Genomic DNA, 9,903 nt, shown 5'->3' on the forward strand with positions numbered 1-9,903 from the left:
TCATTTCAGGGCCAACCTTGATGCCTAGCTCCTCCCCCAGACTCACGAGTTGAGACTTGAGCAGTTTTTTTCAAATCCATGACAGCAGTGTGACAATGCCCTGGCCTCCACCCAGAAGTACTTTAATTCACGCTTCTGCGGCTGGCCTCCCCAGAAATAAGATTACACCTCTATCTTATTACCCTGGGAACTCAGAAGCAATGCCAGCACTCACCAGTCCGCAACTGCCAGTCTCCGTGATCTCGGTGTGCTCTTCTCCATCAGTCAGCCAGGTTCGATCCCACGACGCTGCCAATCAGTTGCCGCTACGACGGACGCACATGACCGGAGCCGAGGGTAGCGTTGACCGGCGAGGCGTCGAGGAACCGCGGAGACGTGGAGCTTTCATTAGAGCTGAGTACAAGTAGTTTATTTACATATGTACACTTTGGAGATTTCAGAAGGAAGCACTCTCCAGTTGTCGAACCCCAGGTTTTCTTCTCTTGGGTCTCCCTAGGTCCCTAGGCAGGGAATTGGTTCATCTTCGGCACGGGCCAATCGCAAAGCGCGAGGTGGCAGTTTGCGCACTGCATTACTGAGCCCCGCCCCGCACATTCTTGCACGTGTGCCACTACACTTTAACAAACACGTCGCCAGTTCACAAGCAACCCCCCATCGTTCTATTCTCACGGCTTGCCTCTGTTTTTGTCCGTTTGGTCCGGCGCCTTGTGGGTCTCCCCCTCAGCGGCAAACACTTCAGCCAGCAGGCCAGAGCTCGCGTGAAACCGACGATGGCTTCTCCCTTCGCTTTTGTCATATGTCGAGCACCGTAACCCGACACCGCGCGGCTCCGACGACGGTCGCTTGCCCCGCCGCCGCCCCTCTGTAGGTCATTAACAGGCCAGGCTCTTCTTGGGAAGTCAGGCCGTTTCCTCACAAAGCGACCAAATCGGTGCTTCGAAATGGCCATGGGTGAGGACAGCGGCTGTTGAGGCGTGCGTGCCGACCGGGTGGACATCTGCAGACGAAGCTCGCTGAGATTCCCGTGGAGCGAAAGCAGACACACCGACGCCTTCTGAGCAATAAATTAGCTCGGACACAACAGAGTCATCCCAGCAGTTGAAGGAGCTCACTCTTGTCTAATTATCAAGCCAGTCTTCGACATCTTTGCCTCGAAGGCTGGCAAAGAGCTGGGCATCACGCTGGCGGCTGGTGATGGTCTAGATAGGGGTAGCCACAACAGCAGGGGCAGATGCCGGAAACGGGCGAGTTCCGTTGCCCTCGTTCATACCGAGGGGGTCTGAGGGGAAGCTGAGGCCGGAACGGAGCTCCAGGGGGAACAATAGACAGGTCGAAAGCAAGATGCTTGAGGCACTAAGGGCACTAAGGGCACCTCCGCCACTTGTGGGCCACCGCTCGAATAAACGTCTTTATTCCAGCCACAGTCCAGAACGCTGTGCGTGATCTTGCGAACACTGGTGAATGATGACGATGCCGCGTATGTACCATCTCACAGAAGTTCTCACATATCTTGCATGAGCCGGTCTCCAGCTCAACGCTAAAAAATGTCACTTCGCCAGCAAAACCATCAAAGTACTCGGCCATGTCGTTAGCAAGGCGGGCATACAGCCCGATCCCGACAAAATTGCAGCTGCACTTATTTTCCTCAGCCCAAACGCCAGAAAGAACTGCGCAGCTTCCTTGGGTTGGCGTCGTACTTCCGACGTTTGATTCGAAACTTTACTTTTATAGCGGCCCCTCTACACAACCTCCAGCAGTCTGACGCACTTTTCTTATGGTCCACTATATGTGAACAGGACTTCCAATTCCTCAAGCAAACACTCACTTCAACTCCTGTGCTTCGACATTTTGATGAGGCAGCTCCCATCATACTTCATACTGACGCCAGTGGACAAGTCATCGGTGCCGTTCTTTTGTAACGCAACGCTGCGTCCGAAGAGCAGGTTATGACATAGGCTAGCCGTTCTCTCACAGCAGCCGAGCGTAACTACAGCATTACAGAACAAGAATGCCTTGCCGTTGTTTGGTCTGTCCAAACATTTCGACCCTATTTGCATGGCCGCCACTTCCAAATCGTCACCGACCATCATGCGCTCTGTTGGCTGTCATCGTAAAACTTATCAGGTCTGCTCGGCCGCTGGGTGCTCGCCTTTAACATCACGTACAAATCCGGCAGAGAACACCTGGATGCTGACGCCCTCTCTCGTTGCCCGCTGTCTTCTACTCCAACCAACTCCCATGCGGCCACAAAACTCTGCCCCTCACGTCAGCCGTCCGGGATCGTCTAGATGTTGCACCCATCGAGGCCTTTCCGCTGGACCTAAGTAGTAACTTCCCAGCTTTTACAGCAGTCTGATTCTTACTGCAGCAGAACTATCGCTCGTCTCCGCAGTCAATCACCGGCACACAGCAGTCGCCTGCGTCATCAGCTTTGCCTTTTCCGGATTCAACACGGAACACTTTACCGCTCTGTATAACACATGACTGGTCACCGGTGGGTTCCTGTTGTTCCTCGCTCTTTCCATCATCAAGTGTTGGAGGCTTACCATGACGATGCCACTGCAGTTATTTAGGACACCACAAGACGAATGACCTCTCACAGCCGCCGGTCATCAATGATTTGTAACTGTGATTGACCATCTGACACACTACGCTGAAACCACCCCTCTTTGCTCCGGTGCCGCTTCTGAATTTGCCGAGTTTTTCCTGCGAGCGATCGTCTTGCGTCACTGGGCTCCCCGTATCTTGATTAGCGACCGTGGGAAAACATTTCTTTCCCAAGTCCTGGCGAAAGTACTCTACGCAGTCAACACCGTCAACAAGACGTCTTCTAGTTATCATCCTCAGACCAATAGCCTCATCGAACGCTTTCACCACACCTTGTCCGTCATGATATCCATGTACGTCAGTCCTGGCCATTAGAACTGGGACGTCATTTTGCCTTTCGTTACCTATACCTATATTTCAGACTTTCAATGCACCACTGACTACAGCCCATTCTTCTTAGTTTATGGCTCTCAACGAACCACACTATTGGACACCACCTTCTTCTCAGCTCCAGCCTCCCCATTTGCATCGTTTGCCGACCACTTTTCTACGAGCATGGCCCATTACCGGCGAATTGCTTGCCGCAACACTGAAGCCGCCCAACCCGAACGGAAGCACCGCTATGATCAGCACCACCGCACTGCCTCTTTCTTAATCGGGGATGAAGTGCTACTCTGGACGCCGATCCGCACGCCTGGATAGTGCGAGAAGTTCCTCCATAGCTATATCGGTCCTTACACCGTGTACCAGCAAACATCTCCCGTGAACTACCATGTTGTCCCATAGCATACCGTCGTCGATCGGTATCGGCGTTCAGAAGTTGTTCATCTTTCGCGTATGATGCCGTCCACCCGCCGACTAGCTTCCATCTAAACTGCGACCAGGATGGCCGCTTCCTTGCCCGGTGGATTTGTGTGATCGCGGTGCGAGACCTTTCACCTCTTTCATCTGTACATACGCAGCATCGTCATCATGCACCGGTGTTCGCAAGATCACGCGCAGCGTTCCAGACTGTGGCTGGAATAAAGACTTTTGTTCGAGCGGTGGCTCACAATATATATATATATATATATATATATATATATATATATATATATATATATATATATATAGCTTGCTTGTGGGGTTTAACGTCCCAAAGTGACTGAGGATATGAGATACGCCGTAGTGGATCGAGCACTCCGGAAATTTCGACCACCTGGGTAGCCAGAGTAATATGCAGCCGGCCCTTACAGCTGCGTTGTCTACGACGTAGCTCAGAAAGTGTGACTTTACAGATGCCACAAGCTCAAGGAGCTGCTTCTTTATCATCCTGTCACCGTGTGGGCTGTTCTTGCTTGTGAGCCACTCCAGTATCGTTTCCTTCTTCCAAGCCGTCGTCGGCAATTTCTCTTCTCGCCGGCTATGGTAAGGTGCATTGTCTAAAATAATGACGCTACCAGCTGCAACTTCTGCAGAACGTCATTAAACCAGCCCTCTAAGCGATTGCCGTCCATTTCCTCGCGGTAGTCGCCTGTCTTTGGCCTCGGAATATATCCAAGCAGCCGTCGACAAAGCCATCCTCGCTGCCGATGTGTGTGACGATCAGGCGCTGACCTTTCCCAGAAGGTTGTTTTAGATCCATCGTCAGGCCATTTGCTCGAGCGAACAGGCGTCCGTGCTTCTGCACTACGGTGTCTATCCACACGATCGACCGAGTGTGTCCCACCGTCACCCATGTCTCGTCCATGTAGAAGATCTTTCGACCTTCCGCCCGGTAGCTTTCCACTTCCCGGAGGTAGCGATTCCGCCAATCGGTGATGTCATCCCGGTCGATAAGCAGCGAGTTGCGGCTTCTCTTTTCGTGCTTGAAGCCGATCTCTGCAAGCAGGCGATAGTACACTGCCTCAGTGATGAGAGCTCTATACGCTCCCAGAGCTCGGTAGTTATTTTCTTTACCGTCGGTATCTCGTTGCGGCGAACGAAATCGTGCACACATGACCTCCGCGCACACAACGTGGAGCTGTCAAACTTCGCGCTGCGTCTTCTGTTCTCCGTATTGCGTGAGCGCTTTCGCGATGGCGTAGTCGGTTTGTCACCCGAAACTTCTTTCCTCAACCTGAAGACAGTCCTTTCGCTGAGACTGGGCATGTAGGTGACAAACTTGCTCGTTTCCTCTACGCGGCGTTCAGCCTTCCTGTTACGCCAGAACGTCTAGCAGTTGAAGGTCATATTGCGTGAATGGCTGTCAGGATGTGGCCGCTCATGTTCTTGCCAAGGCTCCTTGGTGGTGTGGTCACCAATGTGACACAAGGCTCGTTCGGCAAAAAAGGATCGCGCTGCGATGTCACCTCGCTGGGCTCCTTGGCGGAAAAGAATGCCGTGCGCATATTCACGACATTGCACGTTCGCAACCGCAAAGAAAGTACAAAATAAAGACTAAGCCTACCACATTAAAAAATAACCTTGTGAAAACACACAAAAAGTATATACAAATCTTATGCTATTAGCCAGACTGCTTTACAACTACACGCCCGGTGCCGTCGATCTTGCTCCATAGAAAACGACGCACAGCGTTGTAGAAGGCACGGAGTTAATTTTCTCTCGCGATCCGGGTGTAGCATTTCCACCATGATAGTTTTACCAAACCACTCATCATGATATACAAATCTTATTTATACCGAGAAATACAGGTTTTACAAGCAGTTACAATTTTTTGAGCGGGACTATTTCTTTACAGACACGTTTTAGCGCATATGAACAAGGACGAGAGAGATGTAGACAACACGAGCGCTAGTGTTGTCTACATCTCTCTCGTCCTTGTTCATATGCGCTAGAACGTGTCTGCAATGCACCAACTCGCCCAACAATCTGTGCTCGTGTGCTATTTCTTTAGTAGCGGAGGCAATTGGCTGCTGCGTTACGGTCATCTGGGCTTGGCCTCTCCTGTCTTCTAAAGTAATTGTACCCGACTATAGTATTAAATGCGCTTTTTTTTTTAGATTTTCTATGCTGCATATCAGATAACTTTCTCCGATTACGTAGAATGAAGCCTTCTGTTCGATTCTCCGATGGCAAATGTGATTTGTCCGTGTGTAGTATCATGCGCCTCAGACTGATTGCATTATACTTTCAAAAAGATTGGAATTTTTATACTTGCAATCTCAGAAAGCCGGAGCAGGCACATGTGCTATTCAAGACCTTTTTTTATCTTTAGTATGTGCTGAATTGATTCCGAATGCCTTCTATTTGCGAGCTTTTTTAAGCTATATATTTCTCCCGGACCACGAATGGAGATATGAAACTATAAGTAAGATTTAGAGTGTGGAATACATTGCAGAATTTTCTTCCATCTTGTAATACTCTCACTCTTGATTTTATCATTGCAAGGCTCAATTCATCAGTTATATCAAAAGAAATACAATAACGAAGAGTTAAATTCCGATCGATTTTGTCAATTCCTAATTATTTCCTTAATTTTTCTCTTTGTAATTTAGCACACGTCCATTCAAAAATTATATATATGTGTAGGCATTAGGAAAACTAAAGCGCCACATTATGCGCTAGCAAAACAGCTTGTTTGTTGTCTGCTTGTTTGTGTCTTTTTCAGCAAGCTATATATATGTGCATTCTATATACAATTGATTTATTTATTGATTGATTGATTGTTTGATTGATTGATAAACTTTATTGCCTAAAAATTGGGGATTAGGGGTAATTGGTTAGGAAATAGTTGATGAGAGAAAATGGTCGGTAGTCCTTGGTTCAGGAGTCCGCTGTCTTCAGCTGTGGCTCTGCTCGCTGCACCAGCAAGAGCTGATGCTGTGCACCGAGTCAGCTAGAAGGTCCTCCCATTGTTCGGAACTAGGGCTATCTATTTTAGTACTATGGGGCTAGTCATAGATTTCCATGCAGTGTGGTATAATGTAGCAGTGTCTCCGCATCAGACACATTCGCATCGCGTGGGCCATATCTTGTGGAACAGAGCTTTGTTTGAATGTTTGTTTTAGGCGCCTAAGTGTAGGGTCCTGCTCTTTACCCAAAGCGAGATGCAGTATCAGTCGCACTTCGTGATGGACGCATATAAATAAAGGCAAAAGTTGGAGGAACATATGCTGGTGCTTCGAATTCCTGTCTGACATTAGCGGCCAAGCTGAGTAGCAAGTGGATGCTAAATGGGATGCGAAATGTTATGAAACCACGCTGAATGCTTCACAAAGATTAGTTACCTCCTTAGACTGATACGAAATCGCGAGCGTATTTTTTTTTTGTATATTTATAACCATGCCAAGTTTTTCCACAACAGCTCTACTGTACGGTGCGTCTCGGCACAACAAACCCATTACATTTTTGCATTTAGTTGCAAACATTTACACACTATATCTCATGATATGGGACAATCTGCAAAGTTAAAAGAGACGACCAATGTAACTCCTGCGGCGGGAAAGAGTGAGCATTATTCTCGGACAGCATGCTACGTGTTTATGTTATTGCCGATCTATACAAAATGGCAGAGACGTTATTTCTCGTTCGTACTCATTAAACGTTCTGTGGCAATTTTTTTTGCCCAGTAGGCGTCCGGTAGTGTGGCGCGGAGCAGGTTGCCCAGTAGGCGTCGAATTTCCTTTCAGGTGAAGGTATTGAGGTCAACGGGTTTTTAATACTTTTGAAGTGAGAGAGTTGTGCACCTACTGCCGAATATCGGAGCGATGATCATGGTTGTTCGCTGTAAAGACGCTTGAAAAGGACTGAACCGGTCTGTTCGATCTCCATATCACACTTCCGTAGGAAAGGGCTGCCCATATCTGCATTTCCTCTCAGCTCGGCCGATCCATCTAGTATCGTGAAAGCCCGTTGAATGATCGCACGTCCGATCTTCGTCGGTTTGTCGCGTCTCAATTTAATTGAATGGTACCCTGATTAGTTTTCACCAAACAGAGTGTTTCTGGGACTACTCTAGGAAACACGCATGCTGCATTCATTAGTGCGAAATTGTTGAAACGTATAAATTAAACGGAATGTGTCATAGTGGCCAGAAATTGATTCCTCTCCTGTTAGAGCACTAACAAAAGGGGTTTTGGCCCACATTTTGTGTTTCTTGGTTTTTGAAGCAGCATTCCAGGCTCTGAAGATCAGTTTGTTTTGTTTTTGTATGGCCGAAGCTATCAAAAATGAATTAAACGATAGCAGGCTTTTATTTGAACGGTGGGCATTAGGGCATTACTGACGAATAAAGAAGCGGCGTGACAGAAATATATAAATAATGGCTGTTGGTACACCAATGGGCTCAGGTCAAAAGGCTTGCAGCATTACTAAGCAGGCAGTTGTGTCGACCATATGTAGTTTGTAGCATGAAAAAACGTTTCAAAAATTCAGACTTTTCCGCATTTCGCCTCATCACAGTTCCGCTGTGACGCTTTTATGAAGATGAAGTCTGCTGGAAGCAAAAAGGCTTCATCAGGAAGGCAGACTGATGCTCAAGCTGATGTCATGTGATAAGGCTGAACAGAGCATATGCCCTCATATTCTTGTTTACAGCCCGTATGTAATATTCCAGGTGACTCTTTTCCGGCAATGAATAGCGTGCATAAGATACCACGTACAAAATGCGAAAAGAAAATTGGCTCTGATTTCAATTATTGGTCTATAACTACCACTTCTGCGGTACTCTTTATTTCTGTTTTATATATACAGTAATCTGATAGAGAACACTCCAGGGCCGGAAGCATCAAAAGTACAAGCACTAAACACATTCAAAACAATTTCGGGCACTGTTTAAACGCTGGTAAAATAATCTGCTTAACACTTTGGCTATAGAGTGTATTCCAATTTGTGTTATAGCGAAAAAAGAAAATTTAAAATATTTATTTTGCCCTTTCAATGTTGTTATTATCAGTGCATGCCTTTGTCTTGTGCTATAGCCTGAGGAGGAGGCATATTAAATGGAATTTTTAACATTGCAATAACCGTTTAGAAGCTGAAAGAGGAAGTTTAATCGGCAGTCATGATTGTTCTGTTACTAGAGGTAATCCACTACGCGTCACGTTTTTGTTGACGGTTGCACGGGGGTATGCTTTAAATACGTACAAACCTAATTACCTTATAGCGTATTCGCTCTAATATGGGAGTGTTGCTTAAGGTGAAATGGTCCCAGGTGATTAGGACATAATCATAATAATTGCATTTTCAGCTTTTGAGTGATTTTAATCTAATTGAGTAACACTAGTCGGGGATCAATTCAGTGAACGCCTTAAAAAAAAAGCAGTTTGCGGATTGAATTTGCTACAAAAGTGTCTGTGCTTTGTCCGAGAAAAGCCGTCAGTTATTATCAGCCGAAACATTTATGTTTCTGCTTCTAATAATAAGATGTTTTTAATAGCGTAGACTTTAAGGATGATTTTTATTCTGTAACATTTAGAAAAACGTTTTATCGTCAAAATTAATGCACAACTGCTAATCAATATACCGAGCCGCCACCTTCGATGCCGATAATGAGACACACTTGTTCAATTGAAGATGCCACTTCGTAGAAAATTCAGTCTTCTGCGATCTGCTTCACACGGACTGAAATACCTGCAACAATGATATTAAAAAATAAAAAATAACTGCTCATAAAAATTTTCCCTGAGAGACACCAGATGGAACATGGGCACTCCTAGGAGAAATGGTGTTTAGTGCGACGAACTGGCATCTCTTTGAAAGGTAGGCTGTTATTCATGTAACTAACAGGTGTCTTTTATATAATAGCTTAGTTTATGAATACGTTTCATAAGTGATACCGTGTCGTAAGCTTTGCAAACATTCGTGAATACGGCACCTGTTTGCTTGCCATGGTTCATCGACGCGGACACTTTAGTTGGCGGTAATACGGTGGCCTTGGTCTGAGAGCATTTTGTGCAGGTACTGGCCCTTATAATTGTTCCTCAGTCGCGGTCACTGTCGCCGAAGGCAATCTGAGAGATCGACTTCTTTGTCTCCGTGATGGGTGATGATGTTGACGTATGTATCGCGTGTAACAAGCACATTCCCAGCTATGGTAGGTCGCTGGCATGTTCAAACTGCCACCTGCTTTACCATTTAGGTCAGGGTTAATTGCTCTGGCATAGCGCCCAGCAAATCTAATTCTGCGGGCGCCCAGAAAGAGAGACTTGAGTACGTAAAACATGTCGCACAGCAACTAAAATTACAAGGGTTCAACGCTGCTGAACCAAATATTGAGAGAAAGCATTAGCTGCGGGCGACCGAGCGTGCTTCTTTTTTTCTTCTTCCTCAGCCCACATATAAAGCCCCGCTTTAACCATGCCGTATGACCGTGCCTTAGTGGCCTATAGGGGTAATGTGAATACCAAGATCCTCGCAGGCTTATTCTGACATATC

The 9,903-nt window shown here is 46.8% G+C and overlaps 1 pseudogene; it reads right to left on the reverse strand.

Annotated features, from left to right (window-relative positions):
* Window positions 1-1,118: 1,118 nt before the first annotated feature.
* LOC146190236 (uncharacterized) lies at window positions 1,119-4,916 on the reverse strand (annotated as a pseudogene).
* Window positions 4,917-9,903: the final 4,987 nt, after the last annotated feature.

This window comes from Amblyomma maculatum, chromosome 4 (assembly GCF_055883805.1).
Source record: "Amblyomma maculatum isolate TAMU_Amacu chromosome 4, ASM5588380v1, whole genome shotgun sequence".
NCBI lineage: Eukaryota > Metazoa > Arthropoda > Arachnida > Ixodida > Ixodidae > Amblyomma > Amblyomma maculatum.